General features: G+C 41.4%; 2 protein-coding genes across 25 annotated transcripts in view; one reads left to right on the top strand and one right to left on the bottom strand.

The window, feature by feature from the left end:
* LOC122575525 (erythroid differentiation-related factor 1) overlaps nucleotides 1-19892 on the top strand; it is an 89653-nt gene that overhangs the window by 51101 nt on the left and 18660 nt on the right. For 4 of the 6 annotated variants that reach the window (XM_043744567.1, XM_043744566.1, XM_043744571.1 and 1 more), the window contains exon 3: nucleotides 12534-12690. The exons of the other annotated variants lie outside the window; for them this stretch is intronic. The gene's annotated coding sequence lies outside the window, so the exon portion shown is untranslated. The remainder of the gene's footprint in view (nucleotides 1-12533; nucleotides 12691-19892) is intronic. 6 annotated transcript variants of the gene reach the window in all.
* Nucleotides 1-19892, bottom strand: part of LOC122575522 (myosin-10) — a 74285-nt gene that overhangs the window by 44345 nt on the left and 10048 nt on the right. The window lies entirely within an intron of this gene.

Raw genomic sequence — 19892 nt, 5'->3', positions numbered from 1 at the left:
ACGTTTGCATTCGAGACGTTCCTACGATGGTCGTCTGTTCATTGTGTGGAAAATGAGAACAAGGGACGCAAGAAAGGGCGGAAATTATTTCGGTACAATTTAACGATAAACGCTTGATTCCTTGTGACAGGAATTTTCAGGCAACTCGGTTAAACGTTTCTAAAGAGGCAAAGCTTTCGTAGTTTCTTCTACCATTACTTTTCAAATAAGCATTTCTTTTATCATGCGCTACACACTTCATTTACGTAGCATCAAACTTTTCCAATCTTTCGAAACATTAGTAAATGATACAAAATTTAACGTGTTTAAACTTAATTAACACGTTGGATGCCATGGGGGCCACCCGACTTGGCCGTGGCGCCGTGCGGGTCACCGATGACAGGCGCACCAAGATTAGTAGAAATACATAATTTGAACGAATGTCGATAGTTATAAATTTTGTATTATTACCATCGTTACTACAACGGTGTGACGAAATTAATGCGGTATAAAACATATAAAAATAGTTTTATTTATACATGAAATATAGATCTTTTATGTGCGCCCCCCACCAGTGGCTGTCGAATATGGGAATAACCCGCTTTTTCCGTGTTTTATCTTAACGAACAATAATGCTAAGGAACGTTTCGACTTGAGAGATGTTTGATGGCAATTAAGGGACTTGACAGTAAAGTAAAAAATGCTAAATCTTGTGACGGTTCTTTAAGATTATTGTCCGAATAAATATAACCAAGGGGTGGATTATGGTTTATGGTAGGTCCCGGGACGTAACAACATAGAACAATTATTTAGCAACGCGAAGAAACAATATGAGATAATTGATAATCGCAAAAAATAAGCGAATCGAGCGAAATTGCACTACAGCGCCATGGGGGTCACCGGTGACCTCATTGAGATAAATTCACTAATGATGATTATACACCGTAACATATCTCTTGTGTAATATTTCAACGTTATATATATCGCATAATAAAAAATTCATCGTGGCGCCACGGCCAAACCTCGTAAAACTGGCGTGGCATTCGTAGCGTGTTAACTATAATTGGTATTATAAATAGTATTAATTATAATTAATTATAATAAGTACAACGATGTGCCGATACTTTCTCTAACCATTGCATGTAAATTGGCCGCTTGCTGCTCATATTATTAATTCGAGTGAAGCGATTTTGACAAATTTTCAACCATCCAAAATTTCCATTTTCCTGTCTTCTCAAAGCTACACCAGCCAAGTACTGTACATTGTTCGTTGTCAAGTTACGGTCGAGAGAGCAGTAGGAAGAGACGGGAGGCTTAATGAAGACGGAACGTTGTTTCGCAGAAGCGTGACAAATTTATCCTACGGCCACGCTGTTCGTTATCGTGATTAATAATCGCGCAACAATGATCGCGAACTGTCGCGCGAGCTACCAAGAAAGCAGACGGGGCCTTGTCGTTCGACAATTGCCTTGGCAGACGGCAGACGTCAGCGTGTACGCCTTGCCCGATTCCTCCATATGCCTGCGTCAGGTCAGCAAACTGTTCTTAACGAGAACGAAGCGGAGAAACTCCCGCGAGACTCTGCTTTCGCATCCATCGATTTCATCCAGCTTCTTTGTTTTCTCGAGGGGGATGTTGACGAGAGCGAAAGGATTTTACGATTTTTGTCCAGAATTAGGCGCTGGAATGCCGACTGTTATTTCCAGGTCGTGGAACTATCGATTTCTTTCGCTGAAAAGCTCCAGCACTCAGACTAGAATTTGTCACAGGCTAAATCGATTAAAAATTTATACCACAGTTCGAATTTACATTAAAAATAACGTTCAATTAATTCGATATTATACCGGAAAATTATGTTCCGGTATACTGAAGTTAGTAAAATTTAATATGTACGCCTATAGAATTTTCTATAGCCTGTTTTGTGTACAATATTACGGTTGAAACGTGGGTTCCATGGATACCAGGAAAATAACATTTGGTAAATTCTACTTTACATTGTAAATTTGTATTATGTACGGTAAATTTAACGAAATTCGATGCGTATATACAATATCGAATCACTGTCTCGTTTTAATCCACCAAGCATCGAGCGAGGAGATTATGTATCCGTCAGTATCGAAAAAGGCCTGATCGTTGCTATCGTGGGTGGAGATTTACACAGATAATTGAGAAACTTTCAGATATTTCTCGCCTCTGAAAAAGGTCGCTAATCTCGAACTGGCCTGTCTCTCTTTCTCTCCAAACTACCGAATCGACCTGTTCTTCCTCTTTTGATACGTAAATTTCGTGGGCCACCGCTTGCTGGAATCGCTGTATTTGCATTTAATGGACTCTCGTATTTTTCGACGACCCAGCCCCGCAGAGAGTGGCTTCCACGTGGGTTCTCTTCCAACTACCATAACCTACAGCCAGCAGGCCAATAAACGTGCAAATATCTGCCGCTAATGTTGCGATTACAATTAAAAACAAGCTTTTTCGATCGCGGTATCGACGTTAATTCCGTTTCACAATGAGAGACCTCCGATCCCCGTCTCGAAACCGAGATTCACCGGGAACCGCAACCAGGGAACCAGGCAACCGCAATTAAAACAGGCCGATCGACTCGATTTCGCTTTCCACGCCTTCCTTCCCTACTCTCGTTGTTTTCTCATAATCCTTCAAAACACGAGGATCGTCATGATCTACCGGCTCTTTTCAAAACCTCAGACATGAAAATCCTCATCGCACGACCCTCTGCGACGTCTCTCGCATTTCGTTTCGATATCGAAGCCGAATAAAATTATAATCAACGGAATAATCGCTTAGATTATTATTTCTATTCCTTTGTGAAGTATCGTCGAATCAACTTCTGCTTTTATAATATCGCGTGGTAACCGTGGCGTGGATTAAAAGGATTATACACAAATGTATATATCGGCGAAGAAGATGGTAAGGTAAATCAAACGGTTAAACGCACCAGTCACATTTTGCAAAAAGAACCTGGTGATTTATCCAAAGACGTGGGGTGAATTTTTGGAGAGAGACACGATTATAGAACGAGTTCTCGGTTTTCTACGAGGCTGAGGCGAACAAACAGGGACGAGTGGAGTCGCGGAGGGCGGGTGAACGACCTGCGGGGAATCGGTATTTGCGGCATTCCGGCGAGAACGATGAGGATGACCGAGTGCTCGCTCCCCCGATTATCCTCTTCGCTACCCTGCAACACAATGAATGAGAGAGTTTGCCTCTCGGTTTCTTTCTTCGCAAGTGCACCGGTAGCCAAGGTCACCGGAAGCCCCGGGAAAATTAACCTGCTTCTCCGGCTTCGACCGAGAACCCCGGGAACACGCGATCCTCGGATTCCTTCGTCTCTTTTTACACGCTCCTCATCCACCTTTTACGACTCCGACAACTGCTCTCCCTCGAACTCGTTCCACTCGATGGAAACTTCGCCTTGCAAAACGGTGATTCCGATCTCTCTACAATATAGGCAATCCGTACGAAACTGTATATTCAAGGCTGTAGGTCTATGATCGATGAAATTTTGAATTTCACCTGCGATTATTTCGAATTTATGAAAGAAGAAATCGCGAAATGAAAATTTCGCTTAGCCAAACAAACACGCCTTCGTAGTGAACGTAAAATAAGCGAAATAGAATTCGATGAACACGATATACGTTTAACCTTGCTATGCGATCTTGTACACGTTTCTACGAATAGAGTACGTTGTCATTGACGTTTGAAACACGGTTATTTCGCAGTTGGAAGGCGTGAAAGTATCGTCGACCGTTTCGTTGGATCGCGTAATTTCGCCTGGCACGTTTGCCGCAACCTTTGTCGGCCCGTTACTTTTTAAGTCGTTGTGCAAAATGGCAATTTAGGTAGGAAAGATCGGTTCTTTGCGCTGCGTTATCGGATGTTGCAACGTACTCTCTGTTCGGTGGCTAGCCTGCGCCAGGACTAGAAGGAATATTTATTTTCATCGGCAAGATCCGCATGGAGAGAGAACACAACGGGTGACCACGTGTTCCGTTCTGCAGCTGCAGTTCACATGGTCGGCGAGAAAGTCAGCGTTGCGTTGCATTTGTGCGTGACGCCCGATTATCCTCCTACTGGCCGTAACACGTTGTCTTGTCAGACCTTTCTTGTTCATTCTTCCATCAAACTTGGTATTTTCCGTCGTTTGACAAAACTTCGTAACAAATCAGCTGTTCAGAAACAAGATCCATCAACTCCATATATTGGAAAATAGAGGAAGAAGGTGATACCATAAATATTATTGTTTTTAATTTACGCCATTTCTCCAATCTATCCTTCGTATTCCGAATTCTTATTTTGTACGAAAAAAATAATTCTATCCAATTAATCGTATCTCTAACAATTTGGATCGCGTATCCGAATTAGCGCAAGATTAATTTACGAACAGGGGCTGTACATTGTCACAAAATGTTTTAATCTCGCACTTTGTTTCAGCTTATGTCTTTTTACAACGTTTCAACTCGAAACGCTGCGAATTTTTCTATCGTTTTCTATTAGTCTGCTCAATGGGATCCGATCAATTTCAATTTCTCAGGATGTTCACTGTTTTATTAAGCTTCATCGAAATTCCTGGAATTTTTCGGAGATTGGAGTTGGTTTTTCTCAGAGTTGCACGATTATGCAAATCAGCGCTACGTTTGTTTCTTTAAATTGAGCAAATTACTTTCTTCGCGGGCTGAAGAAGGCGAATCGATTAAACCGCCGGAACTCGGAGGACTGGGAAATGCCAGGCCGGAACTCATTTCCCCGGAACACTGACGAAGAATGCGCGCACGATCGTAACTACGTCCACCCAAGCAAAACGCGATCGTTACACCGCTAGGGGATTTAATGAAGCGAGATATTCGGACTAACGTTGCACTTAAGAATCCGCCGTAAAGTGTTTCACGATAAGTGCACTTGAAACTAAAACATTTCGCGTCGCACCAAGCTGTTCCGTAAAGTTCAAGTTCTCAGATGGAAGAATATCCGATCTAAAATATGCAAATGTCTTTATTACTTTAAGTTTGTAAAATAAATTCGTTTGATCGTTATAGGTGCCGTTTAATCGACAAATTAATTATTATAATTTACTATGTGACTGCAATTTTTTCAAATAGTTTTACATACAACGATTAAAACGTTCGAGCACCATGTTGCGTGGAACATTATCGTTGTATACGTTTATTTCTAATAACGACATTCTAAAATTAAATAATTAAATAAATCTCTAGCAATTTTAATAGTTGTGACAACAGTAATTTAGCTTTAATATACTAAAACAAATATCGTAGTTAGATGCATGTATTTTTCTCAAGCAAGAAATAACAAACTAAACGATTTCGAAATTTCACTGAATGTCCGAATAGGTGTCGAATCACGGCTTGGTTAATCGTTTTCGACGTACATTATTCTTACAACGTTTCAAGCTATGAAATTGACAGATGCCCTAATACATATGAAAAGCAATGTACCCTACATGGAATTCCATAGAATTCTTCATTCTTCCAAGCTCCGTTTACTCTTCAATTTCTATGGAAAGGTCTAAACCGTTAAGCGATTCTCCGTGAAATCTCACGAATTCTATTCATCTCTGAAACAGGATACCTGCGTTTACTCGCACTTAAAATTCTCCAGCGTTTCAGCGAAACGACGAAGGGAAGTGGCATTAGCGGTTCTCGCGAAAAAAGGGCCGCGAAGGCGGACGGTTGATACGCGCGCGAGATCGATGCAAAAAGAGCTCGACGAAAGCTTTGTATGGAAAGCGAGGCGACGCTGAGAATTTTCCCGCGGTTGCCAACTCTTGCCAGCCGGCCGATTTCAGCGTTCGGCTAAATAGCTGCCCATATAAATATAAATAGCCGCCTGTCCTCGATTTCTCGATGGCCAGAACCAGCCGGATGCCGAGTACTACTCGACGTTCTCGCAGATGCCTTCTGTATACAACAGTTCGATTCAGTATTGAGGCGAAAAACTTCGCGGCGTTCACCCACTTGTCTTTCGGCCTCTTCATCGTCCTTCGTTTCGCGCGACTTGACAACTTGTTTGTCTGGCGAATCTCGTCGATCGAAACCGCGATATGATCGAACGAAATCAATGCAGGACTTTGTAGAGAAGCCGTTTTTTTCTTGCGAAAATATAATAATCTAAAAGGGATACGGCGCGATACTCGATAACTATCACGCACGAGCAATTTATATTTTGCGAAAAGTGTCATGAAACTAAAACATTTCGCGTCGCACCAAGTTGTTCCGCAATGTTCAAGTTCTCAGATGGGAGAATATCCGATCTAAAATATGCAAATGTCTTTATTATTTTAATTTTGTAGAATAAATTCGTTTGATCGTTATAGGTGTCGTATAATCGGCAAATCAATTATTATAAAATATTCGATAAAATATTCATACGACTGGAAGAAGAAGCAAGATGAAATGGAAACATTGCACGCGATGTCCGCGCACTTTAAAGATGGCGATGAAACAGGTCCCGGTTAATCGTGAAGCATCTAGGAAGAACGTTAAAAGCGAATACGGAGGATTTTCCGCGTAAAGATCATCAACCTTGCATTTTCCTTCGGCGAGTGGTCGAGTTACAGGACATGGCGGAAAGGATTATTAATATCGGAGCGGGTTAATGATCGCGCGACTCGTTTGTCGAGACGGTGATTTATCAACGACGTAAACACTGCCCTGGAATTTCCCTGTTTGCTCCGCCGTCTCTCATTAGGCTTGTAACGCGTGGAAATCGTAGCTTGGTGTAAAATTAGATTTGCGAGGACGAGTCGCGAGCATTGTGCAATTTGGCTGACGTAGGAGAGAGAACATCGGTGTAAGGCAACCCGATATGTCAGGATCTTCAAGTTTCGTTACTTCCGAACTCGGAGTCATTGTAAGAAATTGTAATTCTTCAGACACGTTGTTCGTGGTGTCGATTCCTGATGACTCGTGAAGCGATTTTGTCATGTTAACAATATCGATCCAGTCTGATAATGTCCGTGTCTAAAGTTAATCGAAGAGAACGTTGTGTCGATAACGTTACCACAGAATTACAATATTATACAAACACAGATATAACAATATAATATGACAGGATTAATTAAAGAACGTAAAAAGCTTGCTGCGTTAGAAGTAACCGGGATACGCGAACACCTTATGCGCCTTGCAATTACTCGGGACGATAGAATCAGCTTCGTATATGGTAGAAATTTGACGCGTTCGTATCACCGTAAGATCCCACGCGGTTATTTAAGAATCATAAAAACGAATCGCGCGCGCGTAGGACGATACACCGGAAACGTTTCGCTCGCCGTCCTCACCGTCTATCGTTCCGATGAATCTGCAAATTCTCCGAGCTCGTCTCGATGGAACAGGTTCGCCGTCTTCTCTCGCCTACATTCCTCTCGTTACGACAATCGCATTATTTGACGTAACTTTTCCATTCACGCTACGTTATACGAGGGCCGAAGGTTACAGAATCCATCGGAAGAAAATAAAACGATCGTACAACGCGAACGAGCAGAACTGTAACGCGCACGTCGAGGAGAAAACGAGCGTGGCGGTTTAAATCGATTTGTTCTAAGACGAATATCGAAAGTTGTTGCTAATTGCCTTGCCTCTGTTCCGCGTCTTTTTCTGTCTTTTTCATTCGATTTCGCTCTGTAGGAAATTTCAATTTCGCAAGTGCAAAGTACAAGAATTGTTGATTCGATGAATCGATATATCCCTGTGAAGTCAATGACGTTTTAAAATTAGAAGAGCTTTCAAGTTAGAGCTAATTGGAGACCGGCTAATAATAAAGTCGATACGACCGAGGTTGTATCAAGTGATGCAAAACCAGCGTAATCCCATATTTCGACACGTGAACGACACAGAAAGATATTTTTACAGAACAAGAGTCGTTTAATTGACATATCGCGAATACTTGTTCAGAGAAAATACTTATTTTCTTCTTTTAATCAGTTTCTAAAGATTTCTAGAGCATCGACTTCGAACGAAACGAAATTATTTCATATCCGGTGAATAGCACGCGCGACATTTGGCATTTTATCTTCCAAATCTAAAGACTTATACGGTGTACGGAGGTTAACGTATTCCGCTCTTGCGTAGTGTACTCTTCTACGATGTTTCGACGTGAATTGAAACGATACACGAGACAAGAAAGAAATGGAAGATCGTTTTCCATGAGGCAAGGTGGAACGCGACTCGATCGAAACGCGGCAGCGTTCTTTGTGAATCAATTGCGATCGACGACGCTGATTGTAACAGTAAAACGATGAATTGCGCGCGTATCGCGTGCACGCAGCTTGGAATCGTCTGAAAGGCGGCGATTCGCAATTGCCACACCAATTAAACCGGCATCTTCTCTTCGCCATTCCACATCGCTACCAACTTTATCCCGTTTGAAATTCGCACCCGCCTCGATTCCGTTAGAAAAAGAGATTCGCGAAATACCGTTCTATGATATTTCCCTGATTTAATAAATTTCAGCTCCGCGGAGTAATAAGTTGTATCAAAATCAACGCTCCAATTAGATGAGTAATTACGGTCTAGTATTTAGTTATAGCGCAGTGAATGAGTTCGTTACGTTTTCTCTGTTTAGCCAGCCATTGCTCTTCGAATTCCTTCGGTTTTTGCCATGTAAAAATATTTTATTTCTTACGCACTTGCGGTAGAATCGGGCGAACTGGAATTCGTTGCATCGAAAGAAGAAATTTTTATTTATAAGGAAACTTTCTATCCGATCTTTCCGTTTAAATTCCAAGTAATTTTAGCCGCGTTACTTCCAATCGTCTTTCAGAAGCGTCGATATTGCACGCGAATCAGAGAAGAAGACCATTGCAGGAAGTGAAACGACACACCGGTGGATTACTTCGTTGCAACTCCGCGAGGTTATCGTCGATAAGGCGCGCGCTGACCCACGCGACACGATAATTTCAAGATCCCGCTTCGCGTCCAGTTAGTTTCCGTGAAATCTTAATCGTACACGCTTAAAATTGATTTATACCCCTTTGTTCCGCGGGAACGAAGCGAAATCTGGGTCGAGCCGCGTAACTTTTTACGAGCGTACTGCTTTCGATTCTTTTGCCTCCCTTAATGCTACATTTACTTCGAACAGAGAGCACGCTATTAACTATGAGAATTTTCAAAGACACGAGTCATCTAGCCGTTTAACTGGCGGACGTTGGCGCAAACGGTTCAGACAATTCAATATTCTTGCTTTAACGCTTGCGTAACGCACGTAATCGCCGTCGAGAACGATCGTAAATCAACGGTGTGAACGAACTTCGATCTCTAACGATCAACGTCTATGATGCATAGATTGATTTCACGGTCATATTCCGATTAATATCATCGTGTTTTCTTTAATAGAACTTGTTCATCGTCCGGTTCGAAGAATACGGACGGAACCGTACTGCTTTCAGCCAAAGTAAACCTGCAACGGAAGTCTCTCGTTTCCTCCGCCCAACTCGTTTAAGTCTCCTTGTTTTCAACATGGAACACAGTTCGCTGGCCGTGTCTTGACACCCGAACATGCTCGTAAACGCATGATTCGTGTGGCCGATGAACGATAATGCCGCCAGCGCGTTAAGCAAAACTGCTCGTCAACTACTCGCCCAACGATCGTGAACAAAAGTAAATAATATCGTGTCTGTACTCGAGCGCTTGAACCTTACGAACAGAACACTAGCAGCGGTTACGTTGAACAGGTCTTTGATGTGCTGGGTGTTCGCTGAAACGACGTGCACGATTTTTGAGTTATTTCTAATAATGTAACTAAAAAACGTTTCGAACGAAAGTTCACCTGTTCCGAATCAGCTACAGATTGCCTCGTTCGAAGATCACACGTATTACAGATGGTTGAATTCCACTTGGTATTGGCTATGATTCTATGAAATCAAAAATACGCCCTGCCGTTTAAAGAAGACAAGATGACTGTGAATTGTTAGAGAAAGAAGAACTTTTTGGAAATTGTAAGTGGTTTAATTTGTAGGTGGTTCGAAAAAGGGTAACTTTCGTTTGAAATATTTTTTTGTTATTTATTATTAAAAGTGCTTCAAAAATTGTGCATACTATCTCGCTGTAGCATGAGATAGGATGCAACGAGGTCTAAATTGAATCATTAAAACGTAATATAAGGCTGTAGGTCCGCTTGGAAAAGTATATTCTGTTTTAAGATTCTGCACGATGTAAAAGATAATAATTTACAATTAGACTGTGAATCTTTATGCACGGATGAGGAATTTAAAGCGCTGCAATTTTTCTGCTAGCGTTGTTGTCATAATTTATTATTATAAAAATTATCTAAAACGCTTCGAACGCGATAAATTTCTACTTCTGTTGCGTTTCTAGATTGTGTTTGTAAAAGTAGGAGTTTAAACTAACATTCATAGCCTACTTATGATTAACAGTATTTCATTCGCAAATAGAAAAGCTGGAAATGTTAATCGCTATCTTAGTATGTTCGGTTGGAAACGTCAAAGTATAAACTCTTCTTTCGATATTTCGCACATGGAAAATTTCGATCTATGTTCATCGCTTTGGCTCTATAGCTCATTAACTCTATTTTCTTTGTACCAGTCGATGTTTCATGATTTGGACGATATCGTGACTACGCTTGGACCAGTTCTTTGCTCATCAACAAACCATAGATTTCTATGCAGCTATTGGAAATTTGAAGGTGCAAATATATACAGAACACACGTGACGTAGAAAAATATACGAAATTTTTAGGAAATAATACTCGTTCTAATTAATATTCGTAAAATAATTCCCCACCTGGATTCCATTTTTCTAATTATCTTCGTAATTTTATTATTTTATCGCACAAATATCCGCAGTCTCCTAACGAGACTGACCGACCTGGCTGTCAACGAAGGAACTTTGCAACCTATTCGTACGCATAGTAACGTTGGCAAAGTATAAAACAGAACCATCGATCTCTTTTGAAACTCGATCGATTCACACCAGGTGAATCATCAACGTGGCTCTAAATAAATATGAGTTAATCGGAATCGATAGTAACGTTGGTTTGCGGCATCGAACCGATTGCAGGGGACTGTGGAACGGGAAGCTTGTTAAAAATGTTGCTGATCGACCGCGAGGGAACCGAGGCGACGCAAATTCCTGGGAAAAAGACGAGTCGAACGAAGCATCTTGCCGCGCCGGGATTAATTGAGAGGCCGGAGGAGAACAATCCGTTGGATGAATATCCTGATTGTTGAGCGCAGCCACAGCCGCGGAAAATGATATTCCCCGGGTAATGAGACGAGCCAGCGGGTGATTTAAGTAAATCTTCGGTGTATCCTGAAGGAGGAGAGGTTTGATTATCCGTGAAGAATAGTTACTTTGAATTTCGTTATGGATTTGATGCACGACGCGACGAATATAATTTGATAATTCTCTAGAAAGTTAGGAAATTAACGAAATAAAATAATGACTGAGCGAGGGAAATCAAGCGTTTAAAAGTGAACAGTGTAAAGAGGATGATTCATATGCCAAGCACGATACGATAAAATAATTCGATAATTCTCGATAATAGACGTTAAGAAGTTATCGGAAGGGAATAAAGATCCAAAGATAAGATCGATAAATCAGCAAGTATTTTAAAGTTGACACGTTGCACTGATAAAATTTAATCGTGAAGAATTTCTATCAATTTCGATACCGACCTGCTACACGATACGACGAAATAATATATACGATAATTCACGATAGAAATAAGAAATTAGCCGAAGAGAGTGAAGATCGAAGGATAAAATCGATAAATCGTCGAGATACGTGTGAGCCGCTCTATCGGAAAAGGAAACTTCTACTCTAGAAAATTTCTATTCATCGACCGCTCGTGAAATTCCATGCAAGAAGTTCTCCATTGAATTTAGGTCGTATCTTTCTGAGGAATCGCGTTAAACAAGGCTGATTATTCGCTGGGACCAGCATTCTTCGAGGCTGCTTCCGCGGTCTCGTAATCGCTTGATGGAGCACATGCGCGAGCGCGTGCATACGTATGCGCAACGGATTCTCCGGACAGCCACGTACTCGCGCTCTATCGAAACGCAGCCCGAGGAATCGGGCGGCCGTGAACGAGGCAACGATCTCCGAGGCTGGTGAATCGAACCGAGGAATGCGAGGGAGCTGCTCGATTCGAGAGTGTCGCCTGCCGAAGAAAGAAACGAATGAAAAAAGAAATTATCTTTCGGCCGCGGTGGAACTCGATCGATCGACTGAAAAGCGTCTTTGTGGCCAGCTTTACGATCTTGCCTCGATTTATGATCTCGATCGTTGCTTTTCACTCAGAAGTACTTGCTCGAGATAAGGCTTGAAACGTGCAAGTTGCGATGTTTATACGACGATTTATTATTCGTGCTTTGACGCTTTGAGTTCTGGATCGCGTTAAGTATCGCCGTTCTTTTACAGACATCTTACTTAACATTTCGTGATAGCCGAAGTTTTTCGTGCAATTATACGGATTAACGACGTTTCTCAACTCGAACTGTTTCAGTTTTCCAGCATCTCTTTTGCTAAACAGAGACACATTCTAGAAACGTAATATTTTTCCAGATTAACCTTGACTTGGTGTCCAAAATTTGCCAGAAGAGATCAAGTTAGATCGGATTATGTTTGGGTGAACAAGCTTCCAGAGGGAAATACCACTAAAGCGATTACAGTTTCTCGTTAAGGTGTGACCCAATTAGCAGTTTAAACGCTTAGATCTGAGGTAAGAATTTTCAGTAAGCTCTTAAATATCGTATCAATTAGAAAGTGGATATTAAGCAGTCGGGAAAATGTTACGAGCAGCGCGCATAAACGCAACCGTTGGCCAGGTATGTAATTAGCGGTGCGTCCGGATGTCTTTAAGAAACGCTTTAGGTCGCAGGAATTTTAAGTACACGAAGTAATAAAGCGTACGTAAACGACGCATAATGAACGAACGATAGTGACTGGAATATTTTGAATGGATGTGGGCTTGGTTCGCCACGGAAATAAAGAATAACCGATTGAACGAGTCGAACATGATTTTGGAAAATCCAGACACGTAGACTTCGACCCGAAGACAACGTCGTTATAAATTAACTCGTTGCTCCCTAACGATATTTCTTTTTGTATGAGTTTATTTTAAAGTGGTCACGTTAACAATGGAGTCATTAGCGACCACTTATCCCCGTACAGTGGTTACATAGATGGATATTTGGTTACTAAGCGTTCATAATCTTACGAACATCTAACCTATGCACATAATTTGATACTCGTTATCGTTTATAAGGCGATTTCGTGTTACCATCCGTATAAAAATGTTACTCTTGGTAAACACGTTTTATTTCTCTCAAATCCTGTAAAGATTCGTGGAAAACAATGCACGTTACCCACTAAAATAGTTATCGAGCGTTAAAAATAGAGCATAAATTTAAAATACACGTGGAGAAGAAAGTATAATAGAATTTTTAATAACGCTAGAGTTTCGAATTAAATTACAAGCGATAGATAATTCTTGGAGAGAAGTCGGTACGCGTTTAGCCAAGTGGTTAATGGGTTAAAGCGTGGCGAACCGAGACGCGTAGCATCCTCGTGATTCCGTGTGCCTAAATTTACGCACGGCAGATGTAATAAAGCGTGTGCACGCCGTTTTACGGTATCCTCTATCCGGGATTCCGAATAAGCAGCGACGCAACCGGCCGATTACGTCGCTTTGAACCGATGCCAGCCACCTTTCTGCGATTCTCCGAACGCACCAAGGTGCGACCGCGCCGTGGAGGAACGTTCCTGGGGCAACGTTTCTCGAATCGAGGAATTCGCCTCCCCATCTTTCGATTCTCTGCATTTTTTCCCCATGAACATTCGTATTATCCGAATACTTTAATGTCTATACTCTGATAATGGACAATGTGTATCGCGTAATACGATTCTTCGATTCGTTTCAACGACCACCTCGATGTAACAAGAACAGAAATACGTCGGTATATCCTGAAGAAAGTAATTATTGCTATAGAGAGATTTGGAATTCGAGCGACGAATGAACGCATCCGTCTTGGTTTCTTTCTTTTGTTCTGTTGTTAGATCGGAGTATCCTTTATGAATGACGAACAAGATGCAGACGTAAACTTTTACGAAGTGAAATAACAAGCGAAAATGTTGATTACGCTGAAACGTTGGAGGTATTTCAGGCACAAAGAGAATGTAACGCTAGAGGTTTATTTGCGTTAAAAAACTTAGCTAATTCAGCAGTAAGAAATATATAGAACTCTCGAGTATTAAAACAAACTGACAATACGCTTGATCTTTATTTAAATAAATGAAATTTAATACCAAAGTACCAGACATTTTATTCTCCTATTTTAGCTCTACCGTATTTTGAGAAGACTCTGTCGGTGGTTAACTTAGGCAACGTAACCCGGTTGTTTCATTCGTACATTAAAAAAAACTCCACATTCGCAATCTAGAATCCTTTCTCGTTCGGCTTTCACTGGGTATCGTCGTTTCGAGTGTCTGAAATTATACCCCGGGACGAAGATTGCTTGTAAATCGAATAGAAATTGAGACAACTGGGTGTTCTAGTCTTCTTCCACGGGATAGAAAGCCGGACGAATGTATCCATAACTCACCACCGTATCAATTCCAACGGAACTTGTTTCGCCACTTTTAATTTTCCTTAAACTTCTTATCGACCACCGTATCGTTAAAACGTAGAAAAAATTTAATTAAATTTCCTGCTGAAAATAATTATCTTCAAAGTCATCATACGTCCTCTCGTCGAAGATCGAGAAAGCGATGGATCGTGTACGATGCGTCAGAATGTACACTATCGTCCATAAGTATTTAGACGTCGAATAACTAGGGAAATACGTATTTCTATTATTCGAAAATCCTAATATCGAAGAAACGTAGTGTTCATCAAGGCTTGTTGTTAAGTTGATTATTATCACGATTGTCAAATATTAGTAGACAAACTACAAGAATGCGACATAACACGACCAAAGGAAAAAGGAATCAGAAACATTCGTTTGAACGTATACTGCCATAATTTTTTGGCTACCTGACGTTACAGAAAGTTGAAAATGTTTTGTATAATATCTGCAATATGTGTAATACATAAAAGTCACTGTATTTGCAGTAAGTGTGCAGTAAGAGTATTCAAAAGTCTCGAATACTTATGAACGGTAGTGTATCACGAGTATGTGGCGGAGCACGTCGTTGCTTTCGCGGCAGATCGAGCCTCGTTCAAGGCTACCAGCTTCTAACTTCGCGTGTTTACCGACGTCAAGTCAGGACCAGGCATCTCCGCAAGTAGGCTCCATCGGGTGAAATTCGAGAGAGGAGATCACGAACGGGCGAACGGTTATTCTCGATGAATGATCGCAACTCGATGTGACTTATTGCCAGCAGATTCTCGCATTCGACGAACCAGCCAACATACAAACAGAGTAATCTTGCCAATTCATACGTTATCAACGACCATTAACGATTCGTCCTCGTCCAACGAGAATTAATGACGCTCCTAGACCGCCACGTGTTTTTTTAGTTTCATTTATTCTTCGCTTATTTCCTTTGGTTTACTCGAACGAAACGTCGCTCCGCTAACGTCGTCGTTAGTCATGTACATTGACACTCGTAAGTAACTAGACACTTTGGTAGATTCGTGGCAATAGCGTAGATTTCAACGAATTTCCAAAGTAACGAAGAGTTAATGACTAGAAATAATCATATGTTTATTAGCTGTAAAAGGAGTTAGCGATTTATATGTTTAAATTTCGTTAAAGAAGATTAGAAATATGCGTATAGAACGTTACAGACAATTTGTTCGAAGCTTCGGTAGAAGATGGAAGAAAATTTCATCAGGCAAAATCAGATAAGAACCGAAGAACGTTTCTTTTTATCGGCATTAGTCAGAAATAATTGGAAGGATTAATTGCGTAGCGTGAAAGTATGACGTTGCCGAGGGACAAGTAGTGACACGTTTCGAATCAACGGATTTCCATATATGTCAACCTGCACAATTTTTCGTGATTTGTTGGCAGGTCGCGTCACGTTTCCGGTCGGTCGCTTCGATGGATTCTGCGGAATGCTCGCGTGACTCACGAGGAATACTAGTTGGGCTTCTGGTAGTCGGATTTCGGGCTCAGCAGACTACACAGTGTCTCGAAATCGAAGGTTATGCGGTTCTTCGATTCATTCTGGGTCAATCTGTTCCACAAGAAATAGTTAATAAAGGACCGAACGCGTATTCAATTGGCTTCAAGCTGACAATTGAAACGCGTAATAAATATCATTCGACGAAAAACTTTGCACATTCGTAATTTATATTGTATTTCCACATTACCCATACACTCTGACTTTCACACACGGAAGAAAGCAATTCTTAGCGCTCATAGAAAGATTTAAAGGACGATCGAACGGCGCTGATCTCGCGAAATTGACGTTCGATGATTTACCTGCACGCGGACAACGCACAAATTGTCATACGTTTTAAATTAGCTACTATTCCGCGGTTGGTCGAGAAGAAAAAAGGCTGCAAAGTGTCTTCCCTTATGAATAATGCAGCATCCATGAATCTCCGCTCGGCTAATAGGTGATCCCGGCCAAGAGCCGCCTTTCTACTCTCCGAGAAGCTGGTGTCGTGACGAGAAACCGTATCTTCCTGCGATTTTATCTGGATGGTGGATCTTTCCACGCGAACAGACGCTTTCGATCTATGCGGGCATGCAAAACGACCGGCATCCCGTCGCTCGCTGCCTACGAATCTACCGAAGAAGATTGTTCCGAGCTTAACGAACGTTCGAAATAACCTTAGATTTCAGTAACCGGCCGCCTCCCGCGGTTCTTACGTCGTTTTTCAACCGAGCAAAGGCAAAGAAAACAGACAACCTTCGCGTGGGTGTACTTTTAATTCCCTTTGAGTCTTTCTGGAAATACAGAATTTCTTAATTTCCCGGTATAGAATCTACAGGGTCCAAACGTTCGTAAAGTTGAAGCGTACGATCGAATGGATGCGAGTAAATTAACTTTCGGGTAAATAAATTCTTTCTATCGTTGAAAAGCATTTTTAAGCGTCGTACGGGGCAGTTAAAATCAACTGTTTACACGATCCAACCGGTTCCAATTATTTTGCGTGAAATTACAATCTTAGAACGTGTCGGTTCAAATCCATCGGAACGTGCACGTCGCAGTTTTTGAAATTTTACGAGCATAGCTCGAGCTACGAGAACATCAAGCGACGACAGAAATTGGACCTGTTCCTGTTTTGGAACGATCCAAGCTTAGAATAGATCGTCACGGAACAGCTTTTGGTTGCCTGCCACTGGCGAACAAGCGATTACGTTTTCCTCTTTCTCCGCTATTCTCGTTGGAACGCGATCCTTCACGAGTTTACACCGTCGTTCGTTAATCCTGCTCGTCTGTAGCCTGCAGCGGCGAAGGCTTGGGACGTTTCAATGCTACGACGACTATGATCGGCTTTGTATTTTCTTAAGTTTCATCGCTAATCGACGATTTTCGTCGACAACTAACGACAGAATTTTGCTACATTCATAAAAAAAATTCCGTAATCTCAAACTATAATATATAAAGCGATGAAAAAGACTAAATTATAACGTTAAGATTCTCGCAGAATTGGATCACGACGAATTTCAAACGTATGTTGCAACACGATGAGAACGTGTTCTCACAATGTTTGGCCAACACCTAGATCCTACACACATAACCGCGAGACTAACTGTAATTAATTGATTAAATTCGTTTTCCTAGATTATACGGCTCTGTTCTATTCTATTCATTTTCGAACAGACGGCGATAAAATCTCGGACAACCGTTGACGAAACGAGGGCTCTGAGCTGCGACGACCACCCGGTGCATGCAGCTTCGGGATTTCGTGGTTGACTCAGCGCGAAATACTTCCTTCTGACGAGAACCACTCGACCCGCCGAAATATATACGAGCTGAGTCACCCCGTGCCGTGAGCACAGGTACCCTCTCCTTTAGCTGGTCGAACAAATATATCGAGCGAACATTCAGTGGCACTATGCACCCAAGGAAAATAGACCGACTGTCAGCCGGAAGAGAACACGGAATGATCCATTCGGAACGCGTTATTTTAAAACGAAAAGTCTTTTTCTTCTTAGGCATTTTTGTTCTCATTGTTCATCTTTTCGTTTTCAAAGTGACCCCGTTAAAAATGTGGTCGTCGAAATGGAGAACGAGTTCAGCGGTTTTAGATAGTTTAAGGTATCCAGTTGGTATCTGGGCGGCTCAGAAGCCATACGGAAACTATAATGTGATTAGGGGAACTCCGATATCTTCGTTTCGCCACCTACCAATATTGGATTCGTTCGTTTCATTGTGTCGTAGTTGAGTAAGACTGGTCCTATGTTTCTGGAAGCTCTTTGCAGCTACGTCCAAGTATGTTGTTCTTCTTACGTTGATATCACGAGCGTGCGATTCGTTGGATTATTACGAAAAGTCAGAATTAAGTGTGAAATAATCGGATAATTCTGGCGACGAGTGAAGCTCGCAGTATTAGGCAATATATTTCCATCTAAAAATAATCGAACTCTTTTACTGAAAAAATTAAAATTTACAGGTTTATGGTTTTGCCTTTTACCTTCCTTCATTCGTCCACGGAATCTCCCTAACATTACTCGCGCCACAAAATTCATTTACCCTAAATGTTGTTCTAATTTCAAGCTAATTTGAATTCTACGAAATAGATCGTATAGAGTGGAAAGACGTCAGCGAAAGTTTTCCTGAATATTCGTTTTCCAATAAAACTCCATACGTTGAATATCATAAGACGAATGCCGTTAACGATGGCCAATGTTCTAAACTCAATTGATTCGTTTATCGATAGTTGCAAACGATTAAATAACGCGATCGCTTCGTCATCGCGAGAATGCAACTACACAGACACGTGTAGCTTAAGAACAGGAAGTCAGAATTGTCAGTGCTGTCCCGTCAATTGACAGCTCTCTGCGCAACATTGGCGCCATGCGCAACTTGTCTCGCCTATTTTATTGGACAACCGTACGTTTGCCAAACGACTTAACGATTTAAAGCACGTTTGTCTTTCCTTTAAACATTCAACGCTATTTCTCTTTAAAGCGCTTCCATGAACTTGCGAATCTTTTGTCGTGGAAAATCGACGATAAGAAATGTGAAGATTATCGAGATCGAAACGAGAGTTTCTCCCTTCAGACGTTATTTCGAAAAGGAGCGAGTCTTTCGTTGTGAAAAATCGACGTTGGGAATTCGAAAGGAATTTCGAAGAGAAGATAATCGAGATTGAAACGAGCCACAGAAGGATACGAGGCACATGGCGCGCCTCTGCCCGCAGCATGTGCTTCAATAAGCTTTTGAAAAAAGATCAAGCCGCCCTCGAACAGCTGTCTGATCCACAGCGCACACTATATACGATATAATGTACAGTATATAGTATGTATAGTAAGTAGAAAAACCTACGAAACTTGGACATTGAATTTTATTCGGACCAAATCCATATAAATTCATATAAATTCGTGTTTCCAGAGAACGATATTTCTACCGATTCGTGCAACGACTCGTGGAACGGTAGATCTAATGGCGGACAGAGATAAGCGAAGACAAGGCACTTGGCTCGGTGACCACCTAAACCACAAATTCCTTCTAGCTTTCGTTTTCGTCGACGCACAAGACACAAAACCATATTTCTGCTACTAGTAAGGAAACCTGCTTCAACCAGGAATATAGACTTTTATAAATTGTCGGTTTGTTCGGTCTCCTTGCTTCGTGCTTTGCTTCCTCCATTCCACGAACGCGCTGATTAATTCTAATCTTAATCAACACGCCATCATTTCTCTCTTTACTTAATACTCCACTTTTGTCTCAACACGTACCGATGTTATTAGCGGAAGAAAAGCGTTGCAAGTATCTTGACAAAGTTATATTTCGAACAAT

This window comes from Bombus pyrosoma, linkage group LG15 (assembly GCF_014825855.1).
Source record: "Bombus pyrosoma isolate SC7728 linkage group LG15, ASM1482585v1, whole genome shotgun sequence".
Classification (NCBI taxonomy): Eukaryota; Metazoa; Arthropoda; class Insecta; order Hymenoptera; family Apidae; genus Bombus; species Bombus pyrosoma.
Note: the sequence above shows the minus strand (reverse complement) of the source record. Positions and strands in the feature narration are given on the sequence as shown.